Source organism: Pyxicephalus adspersus, chromosome Z (genome assembly GCF_032062135.1).
Source record: "Pyxicephalus adspersus chromosome Z, UCB_Pads_2.0, whole genome shotgun sequence".
NCBI classification, from domain to species: domain Eukaryota; kingdom Metazoa; phylum Chordata; class Amphibia; order Anura; family Pyxicephalidae; genus Pyxicephalus; species Pyxicephalus adspersus.
This window is the reverse complement of record NC_092871.1, coordinates 45,459,149-45,472,966: the sequence shown is the minus strand read 5'-3', so window position 1 is coordinate 45,472,966 and position 13,818 is coordinate 45,459,149. Positions and strand designations below refer to the sequence as shown.

General features: G+C 39.5%; 1 long non-coding RNA gene across 1 annotated transcript; it reads left to right on the top strand.

The window, feature by feature from the left end:
• The first annotated feature begins 1,282 nt into the window (after window positions 1-1,282).
• LOC140343024 (uncharacterized) lies at window positions 1,283-13,062 on the top strand. Its single transcript, XR_011923229.1, has 4 exons — window positions 1,283-1,975; window positions 3,016-4,524; window positions 5,871-6,082; window positions 9,449-13,062. It is a non-coding gene; the product is annotated as an uncharacterized lncRNA (long non-coding RNA).
• Window positions 13,063-13,818: the final 756 nt, after the last annotated feature.

Here is a 13,818-nt window from a genome sequence, read left to right as displayed (position 1 = left end):
AGAAATAATTTTGTTTGGTGACAGTGAGCTCTGTGTTAAAGCTTTGAAGCTTGGCTTTGTAGTCCATGAAGTCAGCGCTGAGGCCAGATTTCCTCCACTTGCGCTCGGCTGCACGAACAGACTTTTGTAGCTGTTTGATGTTGTCGTTGAGCCAGGGTCGGGGGTTGGCAGGGCAGGGGTAGCGGAAGGTGGCAGGAGCAACATTATCCAAAGTACTACTGAAGGACTGTGATTCTTGTCTTTCCCATATCTAACTCTCGCCTCCTGACAAATACAGTGTGGATAGAGGACTCTGCTGCTTCCTCTATCTATGTCCACCCTATTGAAATCTTTTGCACTTCTGGGGGGTCCAGCTCCTTCCTGTGTCTAACTCTCCTCTCCGGAAATAGACTTCTAACTGGAGGACTCTGCTCCTCCTTTAAGGGCATATCTATCTGTCCTCTACTGAAATACTGTACTGCAGGTGTACTCTTCTATTTACTCTATATAATTCTCATCTTCTGAAATACTCTGTGCTTCTGTAAGATTCTACTTCATACTCTCTTACCATCCTTTCCTGATATACAATGCGCTGTAAGGTCTTTCTAAGCCTGATTTTACACCGTACAGTCTAATTGTATTGCCTTCTTTATATCCACAATCAACTACATAGTTTATGATCCTGACTGTATGACACCAAATGAACTGGTATTTAGGCACTTGTCCTGCGGGAGGGCTTCTTACTCTTTTTTTCTCTGTGCTCTGTTGAATTATTTATTACCCTCCTCCAATGCCCTATGTTCCTAAAGCACTTCATTTTTATGAAAATGATTTCTCCTGCTTTGTCTGCTTTTTTAAAAAACATAGAGTTTTTTCTTTACTCAGTTGCAGTAAACAACTATTCCCCCTCTAAAGACATTATTAAATCCAAAGCGCCATCTCCGCCTCTCATCTTTAGCATTACAATCTGACCTGCAGAGCTTTGTTGTGTACATTTATATAAAATATACATTAATGGTTCCCAGCCACAAATCTTAAGCCAATTTGTGGTAATATCATCTGCGGAGCGAGAAATGATTAAAACATTAGTGGCGTTAACTGGGCGCATTTCTTAATGGACTCCCAATTTCACTGCAGAGCTGTGAAAGCTTTTACTGGAGTGCAATATGTTTATACTAATATGACTATTTATAAAATCTTATTTAATAATTTGCCATCACAGAAGAGGGAAAGAGTAGCAAAAAAGCTATTTACTTTCAGAAACATAAACATTAGATGGAACTTCATCCAAAAATGAATTGGTTTTAGAGTGAGGTGTTCCTTTCCTGGTTGCCACAAATGATGGAAAAATTTCCAGAGGAAAGGCACACACAGAAATAAAAAGTTGGAGAGTCTAACCCTTCCCTGTTAAATCTAAACTATTTTTTTTAAAAATGCAGTCCACCTTCATTTTATATACTTTTTTAAAGTTTGTATTTCTGGTATTTGTATTTCTGTATTTACCTTAACCCTTCAGTCCGTCCTCCTTTGAGACCTCTGTGACCCCTCCTGCCATTCTCCCTAATAACTAGTAAGAATGTGCTTGCTGTATACAGATGTGGCAATTATTGTTAAACTTTGGGGTCATATAAATATATTGTGACTTACAAAGGCCACTGCCTTTTCAATCATGTGCTTTAAATATGCTTAATGCTTGAAAGTGATGGGGCTCATCCAGTAATGCTCTACAAAAAGGCAAAATACAGCAACAGATGTCTGAATTGTTCATATAAAATAAAGCAAAACCAACTTAGCAATGCGAAAATACTGACTGTCCACACCATTTACTTTCAGGAAAATCTGTAATGAAGCAGTGAAATGCTTTAAACAGAACCTGCCATTTTCTGGCTGCAGAAAAGCTCTAGGACGGTGATGTCTCTTGCTGTGAAGCAGAAAAGTTTCCCTACCACAGAAATGAAAAGACAGACAATAGCAGCTTTTTTCAAAGGCGTATTAGGTACATAAATCAACTATACACTATAAGTAGACTTCAGTTCTTTGCCTAGACAAAACTGTTTTTCTTAGTTTTGAATAGCATTGGGAACCTAATCCATGTTTAGGTTTTTACTGCTATCTGGGGCTCAGTTAGAGAGTATTACCCTTACTTTCTGTCCTGCTGACAATGTTTTACCAGACAGCATGTAGGAGTAACCTTTTTACCATAAAACAGAAGTACCGTATTTTTCGGACCATAAGACGCACTTTTTTTCCTCCTAAAGTGGGGGGAAAATCAGGGTGCGTCTTATGGTCCGAATGCAGAGGTACAGGGGCATATTTTTTTACTTACCTGTGTCCCCGCCGGTCCCCGGCTGCGCCTATCTGTGCCTGCTCTGTGTTCCAGCGTGCGGCACTTGTGCCCGCCCACGAAGGCGGCGCCGATTGATTTGATGAATGCCGATCGGCGCCGCCTTCGTGGGCGGGCACAAGTGCCGCACGCTGGATCTCAGGGGAACACAGGAGGAAAACAGACAGAGGCTGACAGCAGCCAGTGTCTGTGTTCCTCCTCTGTGTTCCCCTGTGTTCCAGCGTGCGGCACTTGTGCCCGCCCACGAAGGCGGCGCCGATTGATTTGATGAATGCCGATCGGCGCCGCCTTCATGGGCGGGCACAAGTGCCACACGCTGGATCTCAGGGAAACACAGAGGAGGAACACAGACAGAGGCAGATAGCAGCCAATGTCTGTGTTCCTCCTCTGTGTTCCAGCGTGCGGCACTTGTGCCCGCCCACGAAGGCGGCGCCGATTGATTTGATGAATGCCGATCGGCGCCGCCTTCGTGGGCGGGCACAAGTGCCGCACGCTGGATCTCAGGGGGAATCAAATCAATTTTTTTTTTCTTGTTTTCCCTTGTGCGGAAAACCTGGTGCGTCTTATAGTCCGGAGCGTCTTATGGTCCGAAAAATATGGTAAATGTTTTATTTTATTAGCATAGAAAAGGGCAAGAACAGCTGTCAAGTTTTTTTTTTTTGGGCTGTGGTTTATTTTGGTCTCTGTTGCAGGTTTCCTCTCATTTTCTATATGGAAAGCCTTTGCCAGGAAGAAAAGAAATTGAAAGTCCTTTGATAAATGTTTACCTCGCACGATCGTTGTGCATCCATTGTCCAACCTGAAAATGCACCTCTCTATTCCACGCCCATCTTCCCCAACAGGTAAATGTAAATCACTGCTTCTAACAAACAGCAGCCAATGGGAGCACTCACTGCTGTCTACAATAACAACAGGCAGACCTGTGTTCCTGCAAAAAGTTTCAAATCATATAAGTAATCATAGAAGCTCTTCTAGAATTAGGGGTTGCCCTTTGTCTAACCAAACAAACCTAATTGTCCCATCTAATCTCGCCTTGTTTGTCTCATCTCAGCTGCAAAACTTTACACTCTAGGTTGTTTTGTTTACCTTTAGTTGTAAGTTACCTTTCAATTCCTTAATGCATCTACGCCTCCTCTACTGGCTCCCTGCTTATTATGTCATGGACTTTCTATGTATAATGCAACACTTTTCACTAGGAAAAATGGTCTTAATACACAAGAGCTGAATTATGTAGCCCACTGAACTATTCACTGCTAGCACCTTCTCTCTAACATGCTTTACTTACTCAAGCAAATAGGGACTCTCTTCCGGACTCTGACTCTTCCACCTCATGACCTGTGCTCTACACCCAGTTCACTCTCATCTCATTTCCCAGTTCTCCTCAATGTTTTCTACCATCTTAATATCTTTGTTCAATCCATCTGTACTCTAGATTAACTTTCAAGGGTAGGTTGTTTTCCCTTTATCTGGTAATGCTTTAATGGTTTTATCTAAGCACTAACAGTAATACTGAATCTAATTTTTATACTTTACACTATTTATGTTTTTTTTAGCTGTATCACTGAACATTCTTAATATATTGCAATTGTTAATACTGTATATTGTTACACAGTATCATTTGTATTATAAACTGTACAGTGTTTTATTGGTGATCTTTAAAAATCAAAAAAAATAAGTATTTTTTATGAGGTACCCTTACCCAGAAGCTGTCACACGCTTTTGTTATTAAAAACAGCGATGGTATTGTCCGGGCTTTGTTTATTAACAATGTCAAAAGGTTGCCATTATAGTAATAACATGAAAGTCACATGCAAACAAAATATTGGGATTAGCTTGAGTGTTGACACCAGAACAGGTCAGGATAGATGAAAGGTCATTGCACTGTTAAAAAAAAACTCTGGGACACCCCCAGTGGTTGAAAGGAGTAAGATGGCCACCTCTATAGAGCAGCTGCTGACTTCGCTGTCCGGTCTGGATGAGCCCATAGAACAGCTGGGAAACCTAAAAACTGTGCTCTTACTCCCCCGCTGAACGCCCTATCAGAGCAACTCCCGGCCATTCATCTGAAATCTGTCTTTTTTTGTTCCCCAACTACGTCACCCGATCTTACGCCTGGAATCTGGAAAAAGAGGAGAAGATGGCAGCCCCTAGACTCCATGGAAGAGACCTCCAGACCGATCAACTGCGCTGTGGGATTGAAGGTAAGTGTATTTTTTTGTTTTGGCTGTTTTTGAGTTTAGTTCCTCTTGAAGCATACGGCTCGGCAATGGTTGCCTCATACAACTTAAAACTACACTGACATCATGCTGCACATCCCTTGTTTTTCCATCTCCAGTACAGTTTGTGAATTTATTGCAATAAAAAGGCAAAAATTGACATTCAGAATAGAAGAATTTATTATAATAATATTATAATAATATTTTTGTTTTAATATTAATAAAACGTAATAATAAAAATTGCAAATAAAGTCCAAATTTTTCTGTGTACCACCAAAATTTTCTTGTGGACCACCGGTTGCCAACTGCTGGTTTATAGGATGTACCTGACATTGTAGGCCACCATGTTGGAGGCCACATCATGCTTTTTCTTCCTCTAAAATCCTGCACATGCTCAGTGCAATCTAGTTTGTGCACAGCATGACACTGGTAAATCAACATAAAAGGAAGCTGGTGACAGGCCGGAATGCAGTACTTATCTACACACGTAGGATTAATGTTGCTAGAAATTAGTTTTGCTAATATTTTCCAATGACAGTGGAAGAAAGAGCAGCGTAGACACAATGCAGTTAATTAGGAGTTAGAAAGAGGTTAATAGAGAGGCACGTAGCCGTAAGAATTAGGCGCAGTGCCTACATGACCGGGGGCTGGGCCTAGCCCAGAGCTTTTAAGGGGTTAAGAAAAAAGTTATGACAATGGTGTTTATAAGGGATGGGCTAGAAGGTCCGAGCTCCCCGGGTCATGCAATTGTCAATTATTAGAAAATCACATTTGTGTCATTTTGGACAACAATTATCTAGTGTATATATGTAGCCTTTACAAAGTGATTCAACCACAAGTTTTTAAATAACAATGCTTTTTAAATGGAGAGTGGTCCTGATATTTAAAGTGGACATTTCTTTAAGGGCTGCTTTCATTTTTCCTTCCCCAATTACTAAAAATGCATTACATCAAAACATTTTCACTAATATTTTTGAAAAGCAAAAACTTGTCCATCTCTGGTATTGTTAAAACTTTATATTGTTTGTAAATTTCTGCGTTTTTTTTTTTTTGTAGACATAAGTCAGGGCCTTTGAGGTGTCTTAAATAATGTGTTATTATAATGTTTCTTGTGCTGTGTAACTGCATGTAAACAGTCAGGCTGTGGTTCGTTCAGCTCTCGTCACAAAAACCGACCGGAATGAATACTTAATTGTGCTCATTAGCTATGTTATCTGCCCATTCTAAGGTGTATAATTTGCAGTGGAAGTCAGAGTGTGCTCATGTGTGTGGATTCCAGTGTGCCATCCTCCAATCCCACACAGACTTCTTAATTGAACATTTTTTTGCAGATGTCAAGTACGGAGTAGTCAGAGGCTGCTATCAGTGGCCGCTGAGCACAGAGCATTGCGTTATTCAGAAACTAGAAGCTCTGTATTCCACATGGTATAATGAAGCTGGCATTGCATCCGTATATCCAGTGACTGAGCAGAGTGGCAGCACAGAGCCTACATCACCCCTCTGAGCTTCCACAAACACACTGATGACTATGGCCTCCTATCAGGTAAGAGATTACCTATGCTTTTTTCTTCAGCTGACCTACATTTTGCTAAGTTTAACTTTGAAACAGAAAGAGACCCCTAAACACAAATTTTGTTCTGGGCTACTAATCTAAACCCACGACCTCCAAATTTAGGCCCCTGACCTAATACCCTAGTCACCAACCACAGATTTTAGACTCCCTACCTCAGATAATGGCCTGTATATGCAAATCCTAGGCCCCTGACCCCACATCCTGGACTCCTGACCTCAGTTCCTAGTCTTGGGCTCTGAACTACAGATTCTGGACTGCTGACTCAGTACTTTGAACTCCAAATCCGGGTCCTTTGATACTGGTTCACTAACTGCAGATTCTAATCCCAGACATATCCACATATCCTGTACCCTTGACCCCATTTCTTCATCAAAAACTTTTTCAACCTTCAAACTCTGATGCTGTAAATGCACCACAATTTATGAACACCTAACCCAAGATCTTGGAATTCTTAATTACATATCCTGAACCATGATGCTATATTTTGAACGTTTACCTACTGATTCTAGATTCCTGACCTAAGATCTTACCCCTGGCACCAGATCCTGAACCCCTAACCACATATCTTAAACCCATTTCCACAGATTATGGTCCCCAACCTTATTTTCTGGACTATATATTCTATGTCCTTAAACTCAAATACAAAATAGGAAATCATGGGCCCCCAAAATATAGATCCAGTAGCTCTGGGCAACAAATTTATATTTTCTGTGTAAACATCATTAAAAATGTGCAATAAAAACAATCAAACATTCGTGTCTGGGTTGCCCAATCCATACCCTGTTGTTTCTCAACGCGTTTCGTGGATTAAATCCGCTACTTCAGGAAAACGGAAGACAGAAATATCTGATTCCTGCAGCACATAAAGCTCCAGCTAGCAGGTGAGAGCAGGCAAGGACAGCAGTCTTTTAGACAATGATTCAATCAGCAATAATCCATTATCAGAGATCAACATCCTTATTCTCCTCTTTCAAGTTTCACTCCTTAGTATCCGTACTTTCATTTATATCCCCTTTGTTCATGATGATTCTCTAATTTTTTGCTCTAGTACACATTGTTGCCAGCCATAGATGACTCTTTGCAGGTAACTTTAGTTTCCATCAGACTCCTGTCTTGCTATGTGTTTAGCTGGTGCCTCAGTATGCCTGCATGTGGCGTCCCCATGTGGAAAGCTGAAATTTTCTATTTACCTTACTAAACAAACCTGTTATCTCAAGTCTAGTATGGAACTCCAATATTTAGCATTCCTTAATATGACTCACTCATAGTTGATACAGAAAACACAAACCCCACCCTCTCCCATCATGCTATCTACTGTCTCATTTTGAGCTCACAATTCATATTGTTCATTGCTCATTTCCAGTCATAAGCCATCCTCCTCAAGTTTTGCTACCCATTATCTGGTCTCCTTCCCTTCATGCATTCTCCTTCCATCTTGCACTCCCCTTTTCCCATCATGAGTTTTCTTCTTACACAGTGGTCTTTGCTACCTGCTCTGCCCTCCCAATGTGCAGTTCCCTTTCCCATAGTGCATGCTCCATTTCCTTCAGTGCTTGCCCTCTCATTTTGCATGTTATTTCACTTCATATGCTCCTATTTACCCATTATGCAATCCCCTTTCCATTTTGCACCTGGTCTATTCAACATTGTGGATCCCAAACTTCTATTGTGCACACACCTCCTACCATCCAGCACTCCCATTTTTGTTGTGTGCACATACTCCACCCTTGCATCATACATTCCGCTTTTCCCATCTTGTGCTCTCTCATGTTCCCTCCCTCATGTGTGCAGTTCCCTTCTTCCCTCCCATTGTGCACTCTCCCCCCCATAGGGAAATTTCCATACACATAATGTGTTTTTCCTTACCATTTACAGTGTCCTAGACCACAGTAACTAGACTAAGGTAAACTTATTAAAATCTGTATCTAGATTTATATCTATAGTAATATAAATAGTGTATAGTAATATAATTTAACACGCACTTATCCATCAAAAATGTGCAGTCTGTATGCAAAGCCACTGGTGACTTTTCAATAGGAAAACAGCCATGTTGCAATTTAAACTTTCCCCAGGATCTAATTGTCATCACAACTCTCTTCACCTAATTGTGCTGGTCCGTTGGCGTTCTTTTCATAGCAGTTATATTAAAGGTAAGCTGCAGCAAACACAAGGAACACAAAAACTGCTTTTTGTTTCTGGCTTCTGTAAAGTGTTTGAATTTACATTTAATCCTGGGCATGGGAGGGCATCATTAAACATTTCTGTAATAGGGATGAACAATAGCAATCATTAGAGTTGGTGGACCTAGGTGTTTTCTCCACCATGCAGATGCCTCCACCTGCCCCCTATCCAGTCCAGCTGTGGTCTGCATTGTCTGTATAGCTGCTGTCAGTCTTCACCAGCTCATTGGACTTAAACAATTAAGAATGGCCATGGTCACAATTTTCTGTGTAAGGCTCCAGCCTGGCCTGTAAAAAATAGCAGCCAAATAATGGTAGACAAAGCAACTTCCGTTTACCAGTATAAACATTTCCCTGCAATGGAAGCCAAAAACCTCCCATAGGTTGCTCTGTCACCCACACACAGCATCTTTTTACTATATGAAACACAGTGAACAAAATCTGTAATTATGAGACTCTGATAATTGATTAACTGGCAAAAAGGAAACAAAATGCTGCCAGCACAACAAAAATGTCTGTGTAATTGTGACTGACAAATAAAAATTTAATCATTTTTTGCGACCAGGCATAAAAAGCTGAACACAAAACTGGCCTAAAATCCAAAAGCTTACAAAGTTCTTTACTATGCTGGAGGAAATTGTTTTTTTTAATAAAAACAGGCAAATTTCACATAGAAGAGGGAATATGTATTACTAGTGTGTTGATTTTAACAAGTGAAGCAAGATTTGGGGTACTGGATGAAGTCATTCTCCTTTGTCCCTTGGAATTTTGACTGATCCTATCAATATTCTGACCAGTCAGTAGTCCTATAAACAGAGCACAAGACCTGTATGAGACTCTTCCTTAAAACCGTTTTCCCCAGGATTTTCCCTTTGAATTCCAGTTGGATGTAATTGATTGCTTGTACACATCATACAACATGTGTACTTTCAATCAATATTTGCCGTCATATCTGATCTATCTCCCTACCCACCTATGTATAATTGGCTACTAAAATACAACTGTTAGAAAGGAGATCAGAGAGTTTGGCTGCAGGTGGAGGAGGATTTCTCAATGAAGGCGCCATCTCTTCCGCAGCCACGCTCAAACCTCTAGTCGGTAATTACAACAAAACTCCCAACCTTTTCATGAAATAAATTCTATTTTCACTTTTCAGATTGCCAGCTGTAATCACAGAAACTTAACACAAAATGGAAACTGGCCATGGCAGTCCTCAATCACTCAGAAGAGGCACCGCTCTTGTATTACTATTACTAGGCAGTAATTACTGTCTGATTATCTGTTAACGCATGCAATGAACCTACTTCCTAATAATGTGAGAGTCCTAAGAAAGACTTTAATGAATGTTGCAAGACAGAAAGGAACAACCGTGATATTGTGCTTTTACAGCCTACAGAAGAGTAAAGAGGTGTAATTTCAACTGAGCTCACTTGCTGAACCAACTTGTTCATAACAATTCCATTACTATATTGTTTATTGAATAATTTTTAAAGCTCAAAAGTGAAACCCTACTATTAAGATGGGAAAAGGATTGGAAACTCTTTTATGTATTGTTTTATATTGTTTCAACCTCTGAGAGATTTTGTTTTTACTTTCTTTCAAAGTGACAACGAAGGAAGTGAAAGTAAATCCTCCCAAGCTTAAAGTATCATTCTAACATTTTCTCACTCTATTCAAAAGAATTATTCTAAAATCCTGACAACAGTTTTAGAATATAATGATATTTATTCTATCACAGCATCCTTAAATGTAGGTTATATGAACAGATCTTACTTAAAATAACTGATTTTCTGCTCTCTGGATATTTTGCCTGCACTAGAAAGTGCACCAATATATATGACAACAGATTTAGTGTGAAAAAGCTCCCATTCATCACTAATAAGTCATCTGATAATAGTAAATTCTGATAGTGCCATAATATTAAAACCAAGAGTATAACCATATGAAGATAGGGCTTTTATTTCAACATCAGTAAAGAGAGAAGGAAACGTTCCTTCTTCCATTTAATATGGGAAGTGCTATCTACCTTCCAGCTTGAAGTGATAGGAGGACATAAATGGCTTACTAGATGCTACCTAGAGGGTTCTTTTTTACATTTGCTTCTCATGCTAAAACTCTTTATTGTCTACAAAGCTAGAAAGGAAACTTAAAAACGAGTTGACATTTGGTACTGAGTACTACAAGGCTCTTCAGGAGGGCTTTACGCCTTGGGCGCAGGGGTACACATGGGGACACAGCTGTTCAGTCTGTAGATATTAAAGTCACTGGAGAGGAAAATGCTTAAATCCTGCTACACAGATCTAAAAATATACATCAACAGCACTGCTAAATATCTTTAAGCAAATTACTCAACATTGTCCAGCCATACCTGAGTCCAGAAGATGGCGATAGGCAAAGATATAGTAAAAAAACAAATCACAGTTTTGTGTCCCAATGCAGCAAAACACATTTACAAAGAGATTTTTGTATCATGAAAAGATGTAAAATATCTATCAGTTTTTGTTTTTTGTCCATAAGCAAGACAATATAAAATAGATCTGAGCCTCGATGAGGCCAAGATTTTAGATTGTTCAACAAAGATTCTATACCTGGACATTTATGTTAGATTGACTGTAGGTGAATGAACTATGGACTGAAACAGTGTGACTTTTCTGAATCTTGTCTGCTTGTTTGTCCTCTTTAGATAATAATTGGTTTGGCTATAAATCAAAGCCCCTTAGCAAGACCATCAAAGGTGACACTTCTTCAACCATTATCTTTAACGCCATCTGAGCAGTGAGGCATGTGTCTGTCTTCCTAATATATATATATTGTATTATGTAGAAAAGTTATTCAAACCTTACAGAAAACTACTAAGACATCAGAAATATAAATATTACAAATTATATGGATGGTGAAGTGGATAGTAAGAGGGAAAAAAAGAAGGAAAAAAAAGAGATAAAAAGAGTAGTGAAGAAATTCAATGAAAAAAAGGAAGTAAGGACAAAAGAAGTGGAAGGAAGGAGAGAAATAAAAAGCAAAAGAGGTGAAGAAAGGCAGGATGAGGAGGGAAGTAAATGCAGAAGGACATAAGTAAGAAGTCAGGGAAAGAAAAGATGAAGGAAGGAAATAAATAAATAAATAAATAAAGGGTTAAATGATAAGAAGAATAGTAGCAATGACACAAAGAAAAAGATGATGGAGATATCAAGAGGAGGATTCTGCTCTCCTTTTCCTTATGGTGGGCACCACACAGCCCATTTTCCTAATAAAGTCCTAATAAAACAAAATCTATCTCTCTGTAACCAATCATCTTAGCAGCCCTAACCTCTGCTAAGGGTTAAGTTATTCAGAAGACCAAGGTCGTTTTTGTTCAGCTAAGCAGTCGTAGTTCCACTTGTCAGAACTCATTACCTCCCTATTATGTATTGACTAACATTACATGAGTTCATTATTGCTGCATAACATCTGAATTCAGGTGCAGACACATCATTAACTGTCATTGTTCATCTGCATTCTCTGTGACACAGGAAGGGTTAATGACTGTGCCTTGCTTGTTTGTTGAATGTACAAACTAAAATAACAGACCATTTCATTTCAGGATCAGTTCACCCACAAATGACAAAGCCTTTATATACAATACAAGGATTATAGTAAACCTCAAGTGTCCTACAGCTTCTGTCCTGGAATAGTACAGCCACGTTTTCTTTGGACTATTGAGAAAATGAGGGCCAATGGTAATAATTAGGTTTCTGTAGCCATTTGACTCTTTGGAATGTGGCTTGGTTGTGATTGTATGTACAGTACAGGTATGTATGGATGTATGCAGTTCTGTGTGCATGTTTGTGTTCGATGCGAACATTGTTCAAATTGTGTGTATCTTTCTGTGCAGTGTGTAGATTCTGTCTATATTTTTAAGTGTTGTGAAGAATGTGTATCTGTAAGTGTTTAATATACAGAATTTATGTATATGTGTGGAATATATGTTTGTGTGTATTGTGCAGATCGTGTGTGGCTGTGTGCAGCATAGAGCAATGCAAGGCAACACACTTGAACATTACAGTGCGCTGTACCAAATGGCATAAAGCATAGCATAATATTACACAGAACATAATTATAAAATTAAATATGTGTCTGACATAAATTTGAAGTTAGTTCCTAACCCTTATATACCTACATGAAACAGGAACTCAGCAGAGGCAGCACATCTTAAAATTTTGAGGGGCACATATGGTTCAGGATTTGGGGTAGGCAATAATTTTGATTGAGATTTCTGATCCATTGTTATTGGTATGCAATATAAACTTGCGTTATACTATACTATACTTATACTATGTACAGGACAGAAAATCAGGTCTGTGAAGAATAATAATCCTATTTTTTTACGTGATCCATTATTATTTTTTTCCTAAACCAGCTTGTACTTTAAGGTTAGCTACCCTTTAATAAGTCTCCAGCAATGAAATATACTCATGTTTATTATGATGGCGATTCTTGTAGGTAAGATTCTGCTAACACAGGGGTCTGCAACCTGCGGCTCCGGAGCCGCATGTGGCTCCTCAGCCTCCTTGTTGTGGCTCCCTTCAGCTGCCGCGGGGAGATCTCTGATGGGGGATCCCCTTCCTCCCAAGACACTGCGGAGGAGGGGGATTCCCTATCCGGTGTTCTAATGAAAAAAATCTACCAGTGAAATAAATCTACCACGGGGCGTGTACAAATGGGTGTGTACAATGACATCCCCCTCCTTCGAACCCCAATTCCTCTGGAATGGGGAGATGTACAAAACCAAAAATGTAGGCCGGGTATCGGGTGAGTATAATATTTTAATTATTTTTTTTAACACATTTGTCGTATAGGACGCACTAACTTTTCCCCCCCAGTTTTGGGGAAGAAAAAGTGCGTCTTATATGGCAAAAAATACGGTAATTTTTTTCAGAATGATAAATGTGTGCAGAAGTTATGCAGTATGGAACTTGAGGAGTGAGCGGGGTCCATAAACACACAAAACTGTCACCAATCTCACATTGGGGACACAATTTTAATATGCTGAATAGTACTTACCGAAGAGTCCAAGTATAGGTATAGCTGAGCATGTAAGTGGCAGCACATGAGGGCAGCATGGTGGCTCAAGAGGTTAGTTCTCTGGCCTTTGCAGAGCTGGGTCTAAGGTTCAAATCTCGACCAGGACACTATCTGCATGGAGTTTGCAGGTTCTCCCTGGTATTGTGTGGGTTTCCTCTGAGTACTCCGGTTTCCTCCCACATCCCAAAAACATGCAGTTAGGTTATCTGGCTTCCCCCCAAAATTGACCTTAGACTGTAATAAAGACATATGACTGAGGTATAATAATAATAAGTGCATATATAGTTTGGGAGTTAGATGAAAAAAATGTGTATACTATATGACTAAAGAAACTGCCTTTGAGTTGGAGACTTCATGTTTAGGTAACTTCAAGGTTTTACTATAGGGCCTAATCTCACTTAGTTACAACCCTAGATTATGCTCTTTATAAATCCAAAGAAATGTTAATCATATATATCCTTTATC